This window comes from Nomascus leucogenys, chromosome 1a (genome assembly GCF_006542625.1).
Source record: "Nomascus leucogenys isolate Asia chromosome 1a, Asia_NLE_v1, whole genome shotgun sequence".
NCBI classification, from domain to species: domain Eukaryota; kingdom Metazoa; phylum Chordata; class Mammalia; order Primates; family Hylobatidae; genus Nomascus; species Nomascus leucogenys.
This window is the reverse complement of record NC_044381.1, coordinates 7,380,961-7,400,694: the sequence shown is the minus strand read 5'-3', so window position 1 is coordinate 7,400,694 and position 19,734 is coordinate 7,380,961. Positions and strand designations below refer to the sequence as shown.

The 19,734-nt window shown below is 46.0% G+C and overlaps 1 non-coding gene and 1 pseudogene across 1 annotated transcript; both read left to right on the top strand.

The window, feature by feature from the left end:
* The first annotated feature begins 211 nt into the window (after positions 1-211).
* On the top strand, positions 212-318 carry LOC115836241. The gene has a single exon (XR_004031206.1). It is a non-coding gene; the product is annotated as a U6 spliceosomal RNA (small nuclear RNA).
* Positions 319-14,711: 14,393 nt separating this feature from the next.
* LOC115834786 lies at positions 14,712-15,720 on the top strand (annotated as a pseudogene).
* Positions 15,721-19,734: the final 4,014 nt, after the last annotated feature.

The following is a 19,734-nucleotide window of genomic DNA, read 5'->3' as shown; positions in this document are numbered from 1 at the left end:
GGGCTGTGAGACTCCTGTTTTTACAGAAAATTAAAAATTAGCCAGCATGGTAGCATGTACCTGTAGTTCCAGCTATTTGGGAGGTTGAGGAGGGAGGATTGCCCAGGCCCAGGAGGTCAAGGCTGCGGGGAGCTGAGATTGCACAAGTGCACTCCACCCTGGGCAACAAAGCAAGACCCTTCCCAAAAAATAAAATAAAAATAAAAATGAAGTGCTCGCTTCGGCAGCACATATACTAAAATTGGAACGACACAGAGAAGATTAGCATGGCCCCTGCGCAAGGATGACACGCAAATTCGTGAAGCGTTCCATATTTTGCCTGGCCACCCATCGTCTGGGATGTGAGGAGCGCCTCTACCCAGCCGCCCCGTCCGGGAAGTGAGGAGCCCCTCTGCCCGGCCGCCACCCCGTCTAGGAAGTGAGGAGCATCTCTGCCCGGCCGCCCCATCTGGGAAGAAGTGAGGAGCGCCTCTGCCCGGCCCCCGTCTGGGAAGAAGTGAGGAGCGCCTCTGCCCGGCCACCCGTCGTCTGGGAAGTGAGGAGCGCCTCTGCCCGGCCGCCCCGTCTGGGAAGTGAGGAGCGCCTCTGCGCGGCCGCCCCGTCTGGGAAGTGAGGGCCTCTGCGCGGCCGCCCCATCTGGGAAGTGAGCGCCTCTGCCGGCCGCCCCGTCTGAGAAGTGAGGAGCGCCTCTGCCCGGCCTCCCCGTCTGGGAAGTGAGGAGCGCCTCTGCGGGCCACCCCGTCTGGGAAGTGAGGAGCGCCTCTGCGCCGCCGCCCCTTCTGGGATGTGAGGAGTGCCTCTGCCCAGCCGCCCCGTCTGGGAAGTGAGGAGCGCCTCTGCCCAGCTGCCCCGTCTGGGAAGTGAGGAGCACCTCTGCCTGGCCGCCTCATCTGGGATGTGGGGAGCACCTCTGCCCGGCCGCCCCGTCTGGGAGGTCTACCACAGAGGCCAGAAGCAATGTGAGGGCTGGACGTGGTGTCTCACGCCTGTAGTCCCAGTACTCTGGGAGGCCGAGGAGGGTTGATCACTTGAGGCTAGGAGTTCAAGACCAGCCTGGCCAACATGGCGAAACATATGAAAAATACAACTGACAAACCAACCAACCAACCAAGCGACAACAAAACAGGTCTACCCTGGAGTCGTACTCTAATTTTTTCTATTTTCCTCCCTTTCTGATCCTTTATCCCAGTTTCTTTTTCTTCCTCTTCCTTCTCCTTCTTCTTTGTCAAATAGAGGATTGAGTTATTATCATTGATCCATACAAAGTCCTTCTCTCATTTATTTTCTTTAATTCCCACCCCCCATTTCTATTCCCCATCTTCCCATGGGCAACCTTCCTAATATGTTTGATATGCATCTTTTTGTTTGTATGTACTTTTAGAAAATGTTGTTTTGTGTGCAAAAAAAAAATTAAAAAAATAAAAATAAAAATAAAAATGAAAAATTGATTGGAGTCAGGCAAGGTGGCACATGCTTGTAATCCCAGCACTTTAGGTGGCTGAGGCAGGAAGATCCTTTGAGTTTGGGAATTTGAGACCAGCCTGGGCAGCATAGTGAGACCCTGTCTCTACAAAAATAAATTTTAAAAGTTAGCTGGCCATGATGCTGCAGGCCTATGGTCTCAGCTACTCGGGAGGCTGAGGCGGGAGGATTGCTTGAGGAGATCTAGGCTGTGGTGAGCCATGATTGTGCCACTGCAAAATCAGACCTGGTTTGATTCTATCTCAAATAAATAAAACAATTGCTGGCCAGGAGCGGTGGCTCACGCCTGTAATCCCAGCACTTTGGGAGGCCGAGGTAGGTGAATCACCTGAGGTCAGGAGTTCGAGACCAGCCTGGCCAACATGGTGAAACCCCATCTCTACTAAAAATACAAACTTAGCCAGGCCTGGTGGCGCATGCCTGTAATCCCAGCTACTTGGGAAGCTGAGGCAGGAGAATCGCTTGAACCCAGGAGGCGGAGGTTGCAGTCAGCCGAGATCGTGCCACTGCACTCCAGCCTGGGCAATAGAGTGAGACTCCGCCTCAAAATAAATACTAATAAATAAAATAAAATAATAATAATTGCTATTATGTTGATCCAAAGTCCTGTTTTGGCAGTATTATATGTCTTGTGATTAAAACAAAGTGAAAACCATAATTATTTTCTAAGCTGTGTTTCTTTGGGGAGTCAAATGGTCTTGAAATCTGGTGCGTAACAATAAAATCAATAAAAACAGTTCTTGGTATAGAAAACGTCAGGGTTAGTATCTCAGGACATATTTTCAGAAATGAACACTAGATGTCAGCTTTTAGGCAAGCTTTTCTGAGTCACTGACCCATTTTTCCCTCCTGACAAAACCGAAGCCAAGTCTTTTCTGAATGTAGAAACTTTCCTCCTCAGGGAACCCCACCTCCCCAGGGCTCTCCCACTGACACCCCTGATAGGGTAACAGTTGAGCTATTAAAATTAGCAGGAACTAAACTAGAAAGTGAAGCACCTATGGAGGTTTCTGGGGAGACATTAAATAAAAAAACAGAGAAACAAACAAAAAATCTAACCTACAATTCTCTCCCTCTATTGTACTTTACTATCATTTAAAAGAATAAACACAGGCTGGGTATGTCGGCTTATACCTGTAATCCCAGCAATTTGGGAAGCTGAGGCTGGAGGATCACTTGAAGCCAGGAATTCAAGACCAGCCTGGGCAACATGGCGAGACCCCATCTCTACAAAACAAAAAAATTAGGCAGGTGTTGTGTTGTGTGCCTGTAATCCCAGCTACTCAGGCGGCTAAGGCATGAGAATTGTTTGATCCCAGGAGGCAGAGGTTGCAGTGAGCCAAGATTGTGCCACTGCACTCCAGGCTAGGTGACAGAGCAAGACCGTCTCAAAAAAAAAAAAAAAATAATAATAATAATAAATACACGCCTGTAATCTCTGCACTTTGGGATGCCAAGGCGGGTGGATCACGAGGTCAAGAGATTGAGACCATCCTAGCCAAAATGGTGAAACCCCGTCTCTATAAAAATACAAAAATTAACTGGGTGTCGTGCGTGCACCTATAATCCCAGCTACTTGGAAGGCTGAGGCAGAAGAATTGCTTGTACCCAGGAGGTGGAGGTTGCAGTGAGCCAAGATAGCACCACTGCACTCCAGCCTGGCAACAGAGCAACTCTGTCTCAAAATAATAATAATAATAATAATAATAATAATAATAATAATAAGCCATGACTGGGCGTCGTGGCTCAAGCCTGTAATCCCAGCACTTTGGGAGGCTAAGGTGGGTGGATCACCTGAGGTCAGGAGTTCAAGACCAGCCTGACCAATATGGTGAAACCCTGTTTTTACTAAAAATACAAGAAATTAGCTGGGTGTGGTGGCGGGTGCCTGTAGTCCCAGCTACTCAAGAGGCTGAGACAGAAGAATTGCTTGAACCTGGGAGGAGGAGGTTGCAGTGAGCGAAGATCACATGACACTGCACTCCAGCCTGGGCAACAGAGCAAGACCCTGTCTCAAAAAAAAAAAAAAAAAAAAAAAGGCTAGGTGCAGTGGCTCACGCCTGTAACCCCAACACTTTAGGAAGGCAAGGGCAGGTGGATCACCTGAGGTCAGGAGTTCGAGACCAGCCTGACCAACACGGCTAAACCCCATCTCTACTAAGAATACAAAATTAGCCAAGCATTGTGGTGCATGCCTATAATCCCAGCTACTTGGGAGGCTAAGGCAGGAGAATTGCTTGAACCCAGGAGATGGAGGTTGCAGTGAACCGAGATCATGTCATTGCACTCCAGACTGGGCAACAAGAGCAAAACTCCGTCTCAATAAATAAATAAATAAATATTAAACACAAAAATAACTTCATCTTTGTAATGAAGAGTGTGGAGCATGGGGAGAAGGAAATCTTCCAGAACCAATTACAAAGACCTCATGTCGTGCATGCATGGTAACAGCAAGTTTTTTCAGCATTTGCTTTCTTTTCCCTTTTTTGTAAAAAAAAAACAAAAAACTCTACTCTGTGCCTATTTATGCCTTCAATAACTATTTATGAAGTATTTACAGGGTACAACTTAGTACATGTGTCTGTCTGTGGCACATGGTGGAAGCCTAGAAAACACATTTGGACAAGGTCAATCCCCTACCCTTGAGACCACTGCAGTCTCATGGGGGAAATAAGACAGTTACATAAAATGTCATAGTGTAAAGTACAGTTTCTGACATGCACATTTTTTGGTGGCACAGCACAAATTAAGTTTTTTTTTAAATTATTTATTTATTTATTTTTTGAGGCAGATTTTTGCTGTGTCACCCAGGCTAGAGTGCACTGGCACGATCTCAGCTCACTGCAACCTCCACCTCCCAGATTCAAGTGATTCTCATGCCTCAGCCACCCGAGTAGCTGGGATTACAGGCACCGCCACCATGCCTGGCTAATGCTTTTTGTATTAGCGACAGGGTTTCACCACGTTGGCCAGGCTGGTCTTGAACTCCTGACCTCAGGTGATCCACCCGCCTAGGCCTCCCAGAGTGTTGGGGTTACAGGCATGAACCACCGTGCCTGGACAGAAATTAAGTCTTACTAAGAGGCATTTTAGGCCGGGCGCAGTGGCTCACGCTTGCAATCCCAGCACTTTGGGAGGTCAAGGTGGGTGGATCACCTGAGGTCAGGATTTCGAGACCAGCCTGACCATTATGGCGAAATACTGTCTCTACTAAAAATACAAAAATTAGCCACGCTTGATGGCAGGCACCTATAATCCGAGCTACTCAGGAGGCTGAGGCTGGAGAACTGCTTGAACCTGGGAGGCGGAGGTTGCAGTGAGCCGAGATCACGCCACTGCACTCCAGCCTGGGCGACAGAGCGAGACTCCATCTCAGAAAAAAAAAAAAAAAAAAAAAAAAGAGGCATTTTACTATTTTATATTGGGTAAGCATGGAAAAGGAGGCAAACTAATTTATTTGAGCGTGTAGAGAAGAAAAAGCAAGTCTTCCTTACCCATCGTAAGGCTCATGGCTGAGACTTCTATAACAAAATACAGATTAACAAGAGAAAAGCATACAAATTTATGTAATATACGTTTTTTTTTCTGAGACGGAGTCTCGCTCTGTCGCCCAGGCTGGAGTGCAGTGGCGCAATCTCGGCTCACTGCAAGCTCCGCCTCCCGGGTTCACGCCATTCTCCTGCCTCAGCCTCTCTGAGTAGCTGGGACTACAGGCGCCCGCCACCACGCCCGGCTATTTTTTTGTATTTTTAGTAGAGACGGGGTTTCACCGTGGTCTAGATCTCCTGACCTCGTGATCCGCCCGCCTCGGCCTCCCAAAGTGCTGGGATTACAAGCGTGAGCCACCGCGCCCGGCCTATGTAATATAAGTTTTACATGATGGGGAGTCTTCCTAAGGAAGTGAAGACCCAAATAAAAGTGTGTGTACTTTTATGCATAGGTTTGAGAAAGTGGATAGTTGTGCAGAAGTATGATTGAACAAAGCGGGTATGATCTCACGGTAATAAATTGGGGGAATGAGATTAGCAAGACCTGTTTGTTCAGATTATTCTTGGCGTCCCTGTGTGACATTCCTTCCACCCTGATATAGGGCAGGACACCTGCCACATGAGGGTTTTCAAGAGACATAAGAGGACCTTCCTAGACTTTATGGCCTGCTTCAGAGAAGGGTGAGGGAGATGTGACAGTGGCCTTCCAGTATATGGTGTTTTCTCAACTTCCAAGGTGCTATGCTTGGGGGTTGAGTTTCCTATGCCGTATCAGTGCTTACAGTATGACAAGCAGCATGATGAGTGCTTTACAAAGCCTGCACTACATGTCAGGTAGTTTTTACTCATTTGTAAGATGAGCAATCTTCATTTTAGAAAGACTGACCAAAGGCCCATAGTCATACAGATAGACAGTAGAATCCGGAATTGAAACTAGTTTCCTAAGCTACAATGGAGTGAAGCAAAAAAAGGAACTAAAACTAACTAGGTCTAGGCTGGTAGGCTGGGTGCAGTGGCTCACGCCTGTAATCCCAACACTTTGGGAGGCCAAGGCAGGTGGATCACGAGGTCAGGAGATCGAGACCATCCTGGCTAACACGGTGAAACCCCGTCTCTACTAAAAATACAAAAAATTAGCCGGGTGTGGTGGCGGGCGCCTGTAGTCCCAGCTACTCTGGAGGCTGAGGCAGGAGAATCACTTGAACCCAGGAGGTGGAGCTTGCAGTGAGCCGAGATCGCGCCACTGCACTCCAGCCTGGGCGACAGAGCGAGACTCCATCTCAAAAAAAAAAAAAAAGATTTTGAAGCATATGTTTCAACAGAGCAGATGGAGAAAGTTATGTCAAATGTTTTGAGAGGAGGACATGGAATGCCAAACACAAGGATCTAAAAACAGTAGTAGTACTTTAATCCCACTGCCTTGGGACAGTGACGGAAATCAGGGACAAGAAAAAACACATTTCTTGAATTGGGCAGCTGAAAACCTAAAAAAATCACTACTAAGTCCATTTATTTGTGTGTGTACATTTATTTGTATTATTATTATTGAGACGGAGTTTCGCTCTTGTTGCCCAGGCTGGAGTGCAGTGGCTCTGTCTCGACTCACTGTAAGCTCCGTCTCCCGGGTTCAAGCAATTCTCCTGCCTCAGCCTCCCGAATAGCTGGGATTACAGGCATGCGCCACCACGCCCAACTAATTTTGTATTTTTAGTAGAGATGGGGTTACTCCATGTTGGTCAGGCTGGTCTCGAACTCCCAACCTCAGGCGATCCGCCCACCTTGGCCTCCGAAAGTGCTCGGTTTACAGGCGTGAGCCACTGCGCCCGGCCTGCATTATTATTTTTTAATGAGACGGGGGTCTCACTATGTTATCCAGGCTGGTCAGTAACTCCTGAGCTCAAGCAATCCTCCTGCCTCGGCCTCTCAAAGTGCCATTTATATTTTATATACTCTAAAGGACCATGGGGCAGATACAGTATAGGTGGAAAGTCAGCTTTGAGTTAAGCCTGTTGGAGATGTAACAATACCAGGCAGAAACCCAGAAAGATGGGGCGTAGGGCTGGGTGCAGTGGCTCACGCCTGTAATCCCAGCACTTTGGAAGGCCAAGGCAGGCGGATCACTTGAGACCAGGAGTTGTGACCAGCCTGGGCAACATGGCGAAACCCCTTCTCTACCAAAAATATAAAATTAGCAGGGCGCGTACCTGTAGTCCCAGCTACTCAGGAGGCTGAAGTGGGAGGATCGCTTAAGCCCGGAAGGCGGAGGTTATGGTGGGCCGAGATCGCGTCACTGCACTCCAGCCTGGGTGATAGAGTGAGCCCGCCTCAAAAACAACAAAAAAAAAGAAATGGAAGCGGTGTAGGACCGAAGGCGTCTGGGACGGAAGCTCACCTCCACGAAGGCCTAGGCAGAGAGGCACCGGCGACGTGTCTGCACCACGCGTCACCTGCACGCGCGGTCCACACTCCAGCGCCGGCTCTCGCGAGAGCCCCAAGCGCGGAACCGAATCTGCAGGCGCGCCACCCTTTGCCTGCGGCACCCTTCCTCCCGCTCTCAGGGTGATGGTCGCGATAGCTGCACCAGCAGATGAGGGCGAAAACCTCTTGTGCTGCCTCCCCGGGACGGCCAGTTCCTGGACCACGTTCTCCCCAAGAGCGCAAGAAGGGCAGACAGCCAGGCGCGCTTGGCTGGTCTCGGGAGGAAGTAGTGGCGGAAGTGGAATTTGGGAGACAATCCTGGAGTCGGTGTGCTACGCATGCGCCGAGGGAAGCTACCAGGCGGGTGGAGGCGGTGACCGTGCGCAGGAACCGGCGTCCCAGCGGCCTATAGTCTCGCGCGCAGAGCCGCGCGCTACGCGGCGATCACAGCACAGCCGAGCCGGAGTCCAGTCACGTGACCCGCTCGTGGCAGTCCGTGTAGTAGCATTTAGTGAGTCGGCGAACCTAGCGGGCTGCCGCCCCAGATCAGTTTCTCAGTCAGATTCCATTCCCTCCAGCCGCACCTGAACCGGCGTTTTCTTGCTCCCTGGGGATGGGGCCCGTAGCCCCCTTCTTCATAGAAGGGAAAGAGATTTGAGCAGGTGGAAGGAACAGGTGCCCAGGACGCTGTCCTGACGCCCACACGATGCGCTGAGACCTGAGCTTACCCTCGCGTGTCCCATCGTGCAGTGGTTCTGTCGCGGCCCTATGGGGACTCTGTCAGACGTGGACGTCACGAGGCGGCCTTGCCGGGCAGGGTATTGGGGGTACCGGCTGCACAGTTTAACTCCGCCTAGTAGTGACCGCGTCGTTTTGAGGTTTTCCTCAGTCCTGTGGCCCGAGACCTCTGCAGTCTCCCTCCCGCAATGGAGACGTCCTAGGAGGGTTTTCTGTTTCCATGTTTAGGGAAATGGGAAACCTACATAGTTTAGTAACAAATTCAAAGAGTAGTCCAAAGTCTTCCCACAAAGACGACTCCAAGCCACCATGGCTTCCCTGGCAAATTAAACGATATATAAGAGGAAAACGTAATTCCAGTCTTAAATAGTTCCAGAATAAAAGGGGGAAGGAAGATGAAAGCGGGTAACACTTTTAAACTTTTTAATGGCCTAGCATAACCCTGATAGGAAAACCTGACAAGAACAGCGAATGGAAGGAAAAGTGTATGCAAGTTTTGCTCATGAGTGTAGATGGAAAAATCTGTAAGCAAAATATTAGCAAAATCTAGTATTATGTGAAAGGAATAATACCATAGCCAAGTTAGGTGGTTTTTCGTTTTGTTTTGTTCTGTTTTGTGTTGTTTTTTTTTTTTGAGACGTTTTGTTCTGTTTTTTTTTTTTGAGACGTTTTGTTCTGTTTTTTTTTTTTGAAACCTCCACCTCCTGGGTTCAAGTGATCCTCCTGCCTCAGCCTCCCGAGTAGCTGGGATTACAGGCGTGCGTCACCACGCCCGGCTAAATTTTGTATTTTTAGTAGAGACGATGGGGGGGGGTTTCACCATATTGGCCAGGCTGGTCTGGAACTCCTGACCTCAAGTGATCCACCCGCCTGCCAAAATGGTGGGATTACAGGCGTGAGCCACCTCGTCCGGCCAAATTAGGTTGTTTTAACATTAGAAGACAAATTACTGTAATTGAAGATACTAATTAATGGAGAAAATATCATCTTAATAAATGTAGAATAAATTATTAAATTTAACACATTCATGATAAACACTCATGGAAAACCAGGAATAGAAGAGAAATTAATCTTATAGAGGGTATCTGCAAAACACATACACCAAACATCCTACTTAATGGTAAAGTATTGAAAGCGTTTAAGAACTTGGGGCCTTTAACTCTACAGAGTTTCCCACAGTTGTGACTTTGCTGATTCCATATACATAGACCATTTCAACATGTTTCTCTGTCCTATTTCCTGCTAATTGGTATGGTTGGATTATTTTATTCCTTGGAACATAGTAATCATAATTATTTTGTAATCTGTATTATGATAATTCCAGTGTCTGAATTTTTTTCAAGTTTTTTTTTTTTTGAGACAGAATCTCACTCTGTCACCCAGGCTAGAGTGCAGTGGTTTGATCTCAGCTCACTGCAACCTCCCTCTCCAAGGTTCAAGCAATTTTTGTGCCTTAGCCTCCTGAGTAGCTGGGACTACAGGTGTGTGCCACCATTCCTGGCTAATTTTTTGTTGTTGTTGTTGAGACGGAGTTTTGCTCTGTTGCCCATGCTGGAGTGGTGGAGTGCAATGGCGCAGTCTCGGCTAACTGCAACCTCTGCCTCCTGGGTTCAATTGATTCTCCTGCCTCTGCCTCTCAAGTAGCTGGGATTACAGGCGCCTGCCACTACATCTGGCTAATTTTTGTATATTTAGTAGAGATGAGGTTTCACCATGTTGGCCAGGCTGGTCTCAAACTCCTGACCTTAGGTGATCCACCCGCCTCGGTCTCCCAAAGTGCTGGGATTACAGGCATGAGCCACCACGCCCAGCCTTTTTCAAGTTTCTTTCTGATGTTTATGTTGTGTATCATCCATGGTGTCTTTTCATTGTGCCCAAGCTGGACTCAATCTCCTGGGACTCAAGAGATCCTCTTTAGCTTCTCTAGTAGCTGGGACTACAGGTGCATGCCAGTGCACCCATAGTGTCTTGTTTCCTTGTGTGTTTACTTTTTGTTCTTGAAAAAGTATTTGTGAGAAAAAGTACTTGTGGCTTCATTTGGAGAAGATCTTTGTTTGCTTCTGCTAGGTGCCTTGAAGCCCTTTCAGTCTGAGACTAGCTTTCATGGGTTGAAGTTATTTGGATCAAAGCAAATGCAGGTTACAAACCTGGACAAAAGCTGCCCAGTGACCACATCTACTCAAAGATGGGATTTTATTTATTTATTTATTTATTTATTGAGACAAAGTCTCACTCTGTTGCCCAATCTGGAGTGCAATGGTGCAGTCTCGGCTCACCGCAACCTCCCAGGTTCAAGCGATTCTGCTGCCTCAGCTTCCCGAATAGCTGGGACTACAGGCATGCACCACCATGCCCGGCTAATTTTTGTATTGTTAGTAGAGATGGGGTTTCACTAGTTGGCCGGGCTGGTCTTGAACTCCTGACCTCATGATCCACCCACCTCGGCCTCCTAAAGTGCTGGGATTACAGGCATGAGCCACTGCACCCGGCCAAAGATGGGATTTTAAAAATTTTGCTTTGCCTCCTCCCCACTCCCTTTATAGTCAATGCAAAAGCAACCTTTCCCAGTGTTCTGAGATGCTGGTCCACCTTCAGTCTTAGGGCATAGCCTATGGTGTCCCAACTTAATATGGGAAGGGTCACCTAGTAGCATTTTTACCATGGAAAGCCCTAGATGTTGGATGCTGTTTCCATGCCCTGTGAGGCTACTAAAAACAGAACTAGATGTTGCCTGACTAGCAAATATCCTCAGGGCAAGAGTAGCTTTTGTGCTTCTCTGTTCCATTTGCTTCTCTGGGTTCTCACCTTCTCTTAGCTTTTATCCTAATAATTTCTTAGTATCTTATCAGCAACTCGATGTTTTGGGAAATGTGCCTTATATTTTATTCAGTATCTTTGTTTTATTGTTTTGTTTTGTTTTGAGACGGAATCTCACTCTCTCACACAGTCTGGAGTGCAGTGGCGCAATCTCAGCTCACTGCAACCTCTGCCTCCCAGGTTTAAGTGATTATGCTGCCTCTACGTCCCGAGTAGCTGGGATTATAGGTGCCCGCCACCATGCCTGGCTAATTTTTGTATCTTCAGTAGATACGAGGTTTCACCGTGTTGGCCAGGCTGGTCCTAAATTCCCGACCTCAGGTGATCCGCTGGCCTTGGCCTCCCAAAATGCTTGGATTACAGGCGTGAGCCATTGTGCCCGGCCTGTTCAGCACCTTTAGTCATTATCAATGAGCACATTGGTTGAATAAACCAGCTCATCATAACTGGAAATAGATGTTTGACATTTCATTCATTTTCTTCAGTCTGTTTTTTTATATCTGAAGATACATTACTGAAGGCTAAGTTCCTATATCTTTTGTTTTTTTGAGATGGAGTCTCGCTCTGTGGCCCAGGCTGGAGGGCAGTGGCGCGATCTCAGCTCACTGCAACCTCCGCCTCTCTGGTTCAAGCGATTTTCCTGCCTCAGCCTCCTAAGTAGCTGGAATTACAGGCGCATGCCGCCACGCCCGGCTAATTTTTATATTTTTAATAGAGTCGGGGTTTCACCATGTTGGTCATTGAATTTTGATAGGGAGATAGCCAAAGTCAGACTGATTTTCCTTATCCTTTTTAGTTGACACATTCTTTTTATATCCATAGGCTGTTTTTTTCAGGGTCAGACTTGGAGAAGATTTACTGTAATTAGTCTCTTAGCTGTTGGGTCCCTCTCCCGCTAGCTAAGTAGGCAAAGAACAACCCCCAACTTCCAGGGAGAATGCAGGAAATCAGCTAATTTTTTTTGTTCTAGCTTTGTATGATTTAGTGTTCACATGTGCATATACACATAGATATGATTGACGATGCAATATGGGTAATTATGGACATTCATTATTTACCAGGTCCCCACTATGTGCCTTAAACTGTGCTGTGTGCTTGATTTATACCTTTGAACGTAAGTTCTTGGACTTATGAAGCAATTAAAGAGCTAGATTTTTGAGAATAATGAAGCCAATTAAAGAATAGTGAAGAACAATGAAGTCAATTAGTGAAGAATAATGAAGTCAATAATTAGTGAAGAATAATAGTGAAGAATAATGAAGTCAATTAAAGAGCTAGATTTTTGAGAATAATGAAGCAACCTGTTTTTTTCTTTTTAAGAGAGGGTCTGGTTCTGTTGCTCAGTCTGGAGTGCAGTGGTGCCAATCATGGCTCACTGCACCCTCAACCTCCTGGGCTCAAGTGACCCACCCGGGCCTCACAAAGTGATAGGTATGAGCCACCACACATGGCCAAGCAACTGTTATTTAATTAGAATTGTCATAAGTGCAGCCGTGACAAAGTACAGGGTGTTATAAAAGTATAAAACAGAAAGACATAACCTAATTTGGAAGATTTGGGTAGGTTTCAATGAATAAGTTACAAATTAATGAGAGAACTGAAGGAGGAACTGGCTAGGTGAAAAGTTGTGAAGTGAGCCTTGTGGGCAGAGGGAATGTAATGTGCAAAGGTCCTGAGATTGAACAGAGCTTGAAAACTTATAGGAATTGGAAAAATGTTAGTGCTGTTGCAGCATTCTGAGCAAAGAGATTTGCCAAGATGAGTCTGACCACATCATATAGGATTTTGTGGGCAATGTTAAAGAATTGTGACATTGGCTGGGCATGGTGGCTGATGCCTGTAATCCCAGCACTTTGGGAGGGCCAGGTGGGCAGTTCACCTGAGGTCAGGAGTCCGAGACTAGCCTGACCAATATGGTGAAACCCTGTCTCTACTAAAAATACAAAAAAATTAGCCAGGCATGGTGGCTCACGCCTGTAGTCCTAGCTACTCAGGAGGCTGAGACAGGAGAATTGCTTGAACCTGGGAGGCAGAGGTTGCAGTGAGCTGAGATCGCACCACTGCACTCCAGCCTGGGCGACAGAGCGAGACTCCGTCTCAAAAAAAAAAAAAAATTATACGGGTGTGGTGTTGTGTGCCTGTAGTCCCAGCTACTCCAGAGGCTGAGGTAGGAGGGTTGCTTGAGCCCTGGAGGCAGAGAATGTGGTGAGCCAGAATTGTATTGCTGTACTCCAGGCTGGGGAACAAAGCAAAGCCCTGTTTCAAAAAACAAAAACACAGAGAGAGGTTATTGGACTTTAGATTGATTGGAGCTTCGAGATTTTTGTTTTTTTTAGTTTTCTTTTCTTTACCCCTTAAAAAAAAACATACCATTGAGAGCAAGCTTATTTTAAAATTAGATTTTGTTTGTTTGTTTTTGTTTTTGTTTTTAGATGGAGTTTTGCTCTCGTCACCCAGGCTGGAGTGCAATGGTGCAATCTCAGCTCACTATAACCTCAGTCTCCGGGTTCGAGAGATTCTCCTGCCTCAGCCTCCCAAGTAGCTGGAATTATAGGCGCCTGCCACCAAGCCTGGCTAAATTTTTTTTTTTTTTTTGAGACAAAGTCGTGCTCTGTCGTCAGGCTGGAGTGCAGTGGTGTGATCTCCACTCACTGCAACCTCCGCCTCCCTGGTTCAAGTGATTCTCCTGCCTCAGCCTCCCGTGTAGATGGGATTACAGGCATCTGCCACCATGCCCAGCTAATTTTGTACTTTTAGTAGAGAGGGGGTTTCTCCATGTTGGTCAGGCTGGTCTCCAACTCCTGACCTCAGATGATCCACCCACCTCGGCCTCCCAAAGTGCTGGGATTACAGGCGTGAGCCACCGCACCCAGCTGCCACTACTTTCAATGTCAAAAAGCACAATTACTTTTGCACCGACTACACCTAGTATCTACTGTTTCTAACTTACATATCTAAAAGTCTTGGTTCAGGTCTCAGTGGTACAATTTATTCAATGACAATATGCAAAGGGTTTTGTGTTTCTGTAGTGCAGTGGTTCTCAAAGGACATTGTCAAAATCTCTAAGGAGATTAACCCAAGTTTGTGGGCTGTTTCTGGGATTTCCAAAATTTAACAGGCACTGGGGTACAGAAGAAAAAGCATGAAGGTTGAAGCTGATAGACATGGATACAAACCCTAATTCATCTCTCAGCTAGTTTCAAAACAGAAGCCAAGTTAAATTGTCTAGGCTTTATTTTCTCATCTTTAAAATGGGGAGAGAAATATTAACTGAGAGGGTTGTGGGGAGACCTGAATTAGAGTATGCCCATGGAGCAACTGGTGAATTGAAGGTGCTCAAGTCCACAGGTGTGTTCTTGCTCCCTCTAGTAACAAAACAGTGCAGTCGGCCTGCCACACTTGCAGTTTACATCCTAGATCCAACCAACTGCAGATCAAAAATGTTCAGAAAAAACAAAAAGCAATAATACAACAATAAAAATTATACAAATAAAAAAACCGTATAACAACCATTTAAATAGCACTTACATTGTATTAAGGTATTATAAATAACCTAGAGATTTAGAGTATTTGGAAGGATGTGCGTAGGTTACATACAAATTTAACACCATGATGCCCAGAGTACCAGGACTGACATGCACGGATACGCAGATTTGGATCCGGGGGAGAGGGGGGTGGACTGGGCTGTGTAAAGCCTTGCGGATCGCATTGCGTGCCAGCGCGGCAGCTGATACCAGCCGCCCCCGGCGGCCCGGCTGGGCGGGCCTCATGTCTCAGGCTGTGCAGACAAAAGGAACTCAACCATTAAGCAAAACATGGGAACTCAGTTTATATGAGTTACAATGAACACCTCAGTGACTCTCTTACGGAAGGCAATAACAGATGGCTTAGAAATTGTGGTTTCACCTCGAAGTCTGCACAGTGATTTAATGTGCCCAATTTGTTTGGATATGTTGAAGAACACCATGACTACAAAGGAGTCTTTACATCGTTTCCGTGCAGACTGCATCATCATAGCCTTTAGAAGTGGCAACAAAGAATGTCCTACCTGTCGGAAAAAAACTAGTTTCCAAAAGATCACCAAGGCCAGACCCAAACTTTGATGCATTCATCAGCAAAATTTATCCAAGTCGTGATGAGTATGAAGCTCATCAAGAGAGAGTATTAGCCAGGATCAGCAAGCACAATAATCAGCAAGCACTCAGTCATAGCATTAAGGAAGGACTGAAGATAACTGCAGCGAGGCAAGAAACAATAGATTGAAAATGGTAGTGGAGCAGAAGATAATGGTGACAATTCACACTGTAGTAATGCCTCCACATATAGCAATCATGAAGCAGGCCCTAGTAACAAATGAACTAAAACTGACGATTCTGGGCTTGAGCTTGATAATAACAATGCAGCAATGGAAATTGATCCAGTAATGGATGGCGCTAGTGAAATCGAATTAATATTCAGGCCTCATCCCACACTTATGGAAAAAGATGACAGTGCACAGACAAGATACATAAAGACTTCTGGTAACACCACTGTTGATCACTTATCCAAGTATCTGGCTGTGAGGTTAGCTTTAGAAGAACTTCGAAGCAAAGGCGAATCAAACCAGATGAACCTTGATACAGCCACTGAGAAGCAGTATACCACTTATATAGCAACAGCCAGGGGCCAGTTCACTGTATTAAATGGCTCTTTTTCTTTGGAATTGGTCAGTGAGAAATATTGGAAAGTGAACAAGCCCATGGAACTTTACTACGCACATACAAGGGAGCACAAATGAGCTTTTAAAAACCAATTCTGAGACTGAACTTCTTTATAGCCCATTTCTTTAATATTAAAGATGTACCAGCCAGGCACGGTGGCTCACGCCTGTAATCCCAGCACTTTGGGAGGCCGAGGCGGGCGGATCACAAGGTCAAGAGATCGAGACCACGGTGAAACCCCGTCTCTACTAAAAATACAAAAAATTAGCCAGGCACATTGGCAGGCGCCTGTAGTCCCAGCTACTCGAGAGGCTGAGGCAGGAGAATGGCGTGAACACAGGAGGTGGAGCTTGCAGTGAGCTGAGATCGTGCCACTGCACTCCAGCCTGGGTGACAGAGTGAGACTCCGTCTCAAAAAAAATAAAAATAAAAATAAAAATAAAGATGTACTGGCATTACTTTTATGGACAGATCTTGGATATGTTGTTCAGTTTTCTTTCTGAGCCAGACTCGTTTACGCTATTCAAATCTTTTCCCCTTAACTTAAGATTTCCTTTTTGGAAGGGACTGCAATTATTCAGTACTTTTTTCTTTCCTTTAAAAAAAAATACCTGAAGTTTCTTGTGTTTTTTTTTTTTTTCCCCACAAAGTGTGGTTTTGCTTGGAGCACCCTTTGACCCAGGAATTTTTCATAGTTTCTGTATTCTTAAAGATTCATTTGGCTGTCCTTTTCCCGCTCCCCTCAAAAGATTCTTAGTCATACAGAATGTTAAATATTATGTATTCCGACTTTTTTTCCCCCAGGGTCTCGTATATTCATAGTTTTCTATAAAAACTGTAGTACCTTTATGAAGACCCAAGGCTCAAATTTACTGTCCTTAAAAACAGTTCTCATAGGATTATTCTTTTCATGGTATTTCTTCCATAATATCTCATTTTAAAAAGAAGTTCTTTATGAACTTAGTGTCCATTGTCATGCGATTTTTTTTTTTTTTCATTTTTTTCCCCATAATTTTGGAATTTCTGGTCCTGGAAAAAATCAAACAAAATCTTAAGTTCCATGAGAACTTGGTTCATGAACAGATTTTGCTGAAGAAAGAAAAATTAAATTGGTAGTAAAATATAGTCTTCAAGTATTAAAAAAAAAATGCTCTTTGCTGAGGGAAAGCACTGGATTAGTTTGTTAGGGCGCATCTAATTTTTTAATGTGACCATTAGATGGCAGCATTCAGGCGGGATTTCCTGTATCAGACCAAACAGGCTTCTCCCCTCTCCCCACTTCTACCCAAAACACAAAAACAAGCTATCCCTCGGAGTGCCTCAGTTGGAACAGCAATTGAGGGACAGTGTTTGGGAACGCGATTGCCAAGGGCAAAACTGAAAGAATTCTACTAGGTAGAGGAGGGGAATAATAATAAGAGTTGATAGTATTTACATGCACTAGGCATTCACTGTTCTAAGCACTTTTATATATGGTAAAATAAAGTGTAGGTAAATAAATTAACAAAACTCCAGTCCACAAACCCCCGTCTGATATAGAGGGGAGCTATAAAATTTTTTTTTTGCTGTTACAGACAGGTCTCACTCTCACCCGTGCTGCAGTGCAGTGACGTGTGCTTGTAGCTCATTGCAGCCTCCAACTTTTGGGCTCAAGCAATCCTCTTTATTATAATAAAATACATAATATATATTTTATATTGTTAAATATAATATTTATATTATATATAAATATGACAAATACAATGCAATATTAACATAACATTTAATATAATTAAAATATAATATTTATATAGTTATAATGTAATAATAAGGCTGGGTGCAGTGGCTCATGCCTGTAATCCCAGCACTTTGGGAGGCCAAGGCCAACGTGGTGAAACCCCATCTCTACTAAAAATAGAAAAAATAGCTGGGTGTGGTGGCAGGCGCCTGTAATCCCAGCTACTCTGGAGGTTGAGGCAAGAGAATCAGTTGAACCCGGGAGGTGGAGGTTGCAGTGAGGTGAGATTGCGCCACAGCACTCCAGCCTGGGCGACAGAGCAAGACTCCATTTCAATAATAATAATAAAAATAAAATAAAATAAAAATAGCCATCATGGTGCCAGGCACCTATAGTCCCAGCTACTCAGGAGGCTGGGCAACCACCTTTGAGAAAAGGCTATCTAGTCACAAATGCTTTTTTTTTTTTAAAATAGAGACAGGGTTTTGCCATGTTGCCCAGACTTGTCTTAAACTCCTGGGCTCAACCCATCTGCCTGCTATGGCCTCCCCAAAGTGTTGGGATTACAGGCTTGAGCCACTGGGCCCGGCTTACAAGTATTATTATTATTTTTTTTTTGAGTTAGTGTTTTGCTCTTGTTGCCCAGGCTGGACTGCAGTGGCATGATCTAGGCTCACTGCAACCTCTGCCTCCCAGGTTCCAGCGATTTTCCTGCCCCAGCCTCCTGAGTAGCTGGGACTACAGGTGCATGCCACGACGCCCAGCTGATTTTTGTATTTTTAGTAGAGACAGGGTTTCACCATGTTGGCCAGGCTAGTCTCGACCTCCTGACCTCAGGTGGTCTGCCTGTCTCAGCCTCCCAAAATGTTGGGATTACAGGCGTGAGCCACCGCACCCGGCATGAAAGTGATCTTTGGAAACTGACTGAGTCTGTTCCTCTTCTTGGGAGCTGCTGTTTTTTTTTTTTTTTTTTTTTTTTTTTTTTTTTTTTTTTTTTTTTTTTGAGACAGAGCCTTGCTCTGTCACCCAGCTGGAGTGCAGTGGCATGATCTTGGCTCACTGCAGCCTCTGCCTCCACTTGGGAGCTCCTTATTGTTCCTCAGCGCTGACAGGGAGAAATCCTAGGCCAGGCCCAGTTCTTCTCCAACCCTGCTTCTGCCCTGGGAAAACCACTGCCTAGAACTGGAGAATCCTAATCCTCCGATGTCCACTGGTTCAGAGACCATGGAGCCTGAGAATTCTGACTGGATGTTGAGGAGCTTGAATGTCACGATGGATTAGCCCACTCAGATTGCAGGTGAGATCTCAGTCCCCAGGGCTGAGGTGGAGACGTAGCTTTGGAAATGACTGACCAGGTTCTGGTCCCAAATATCTCTTACTTCATCCCTGACCCTCACCAGACTCTGAGGTTAATCCACTAATCTGGTCTCCAAACGGGGGAAATACTTAGGCATCTTGTTTTCCTGCTTAGTACAGGGTAGGGGTGGCAATGGGACCTTGCTCCCTGGTTCCAAGAACTGGGATTTTGCCTGGAATGAGGCTCCTGCCTTTTACCTCAGTTTACTAAAATGGACACTCTATCATTCAGTGATCCCCCACCCAAATGATCTGCATTTCTGAGTGTTCCTCACTCCAGTGTCTCTAAGTCTCACTACCGGTTTCTCAAGTGTCTGGACCTTTCTTTGGAATTACTGCTTGCTAGAACCTCTGCCTAGAACAGCTTACAAGACAGAAAGAAAGATCACTTGACACCAAGTTCGGGCTGCCAGTTGTGAAAGATGTTCTCCCCACCCCACAGTGGATGTCACTAAAAGCCGAACCTCCCAGATTTCAACCTCCTGAAGGACCCCCACCCACACCGTTATGCAACCCTGTGAATTATAAGCTAGCCCTATGGCCCTCCCCAACTCACAGGCTCTCCAGGTCCCTCTGTGAGAGGCCCTACTCTCACCACCATCAGCTAGTCCCAGCCTAACAGAAGTGCCTCCATCATGTGTGTGCAAAGGTACCAAAATATGCCATCCCAAAATATGCTTCTTTGGCATGTGGATTATTTTAAGCTAAAGGCCACTGAAAACCAGCAGATGCAAGAAAAGTTCTAAAAGCAGGGAACAAGTTTTCCACTTGAAAAGGAAATTTACATTTATAAAGTATCATTGTAAAAGTTGCCTCCCTCTTCCTATAAGGAAGAGGAAGAGGCCAGGCATGGTGGCTCGTGCCTGTAATCCCAGCACTTTGGGAGGCCGAGGTGGGCGTATCACCGGAGGTCAGGAGTTCGAGACTAGCCTGACCAACATGGAGAAGCCCCATCTCTACTAAAAATACAAAATTAGCTGGGCATGGTGGCACATGTCTGTAATCCCAGCTACTCGGG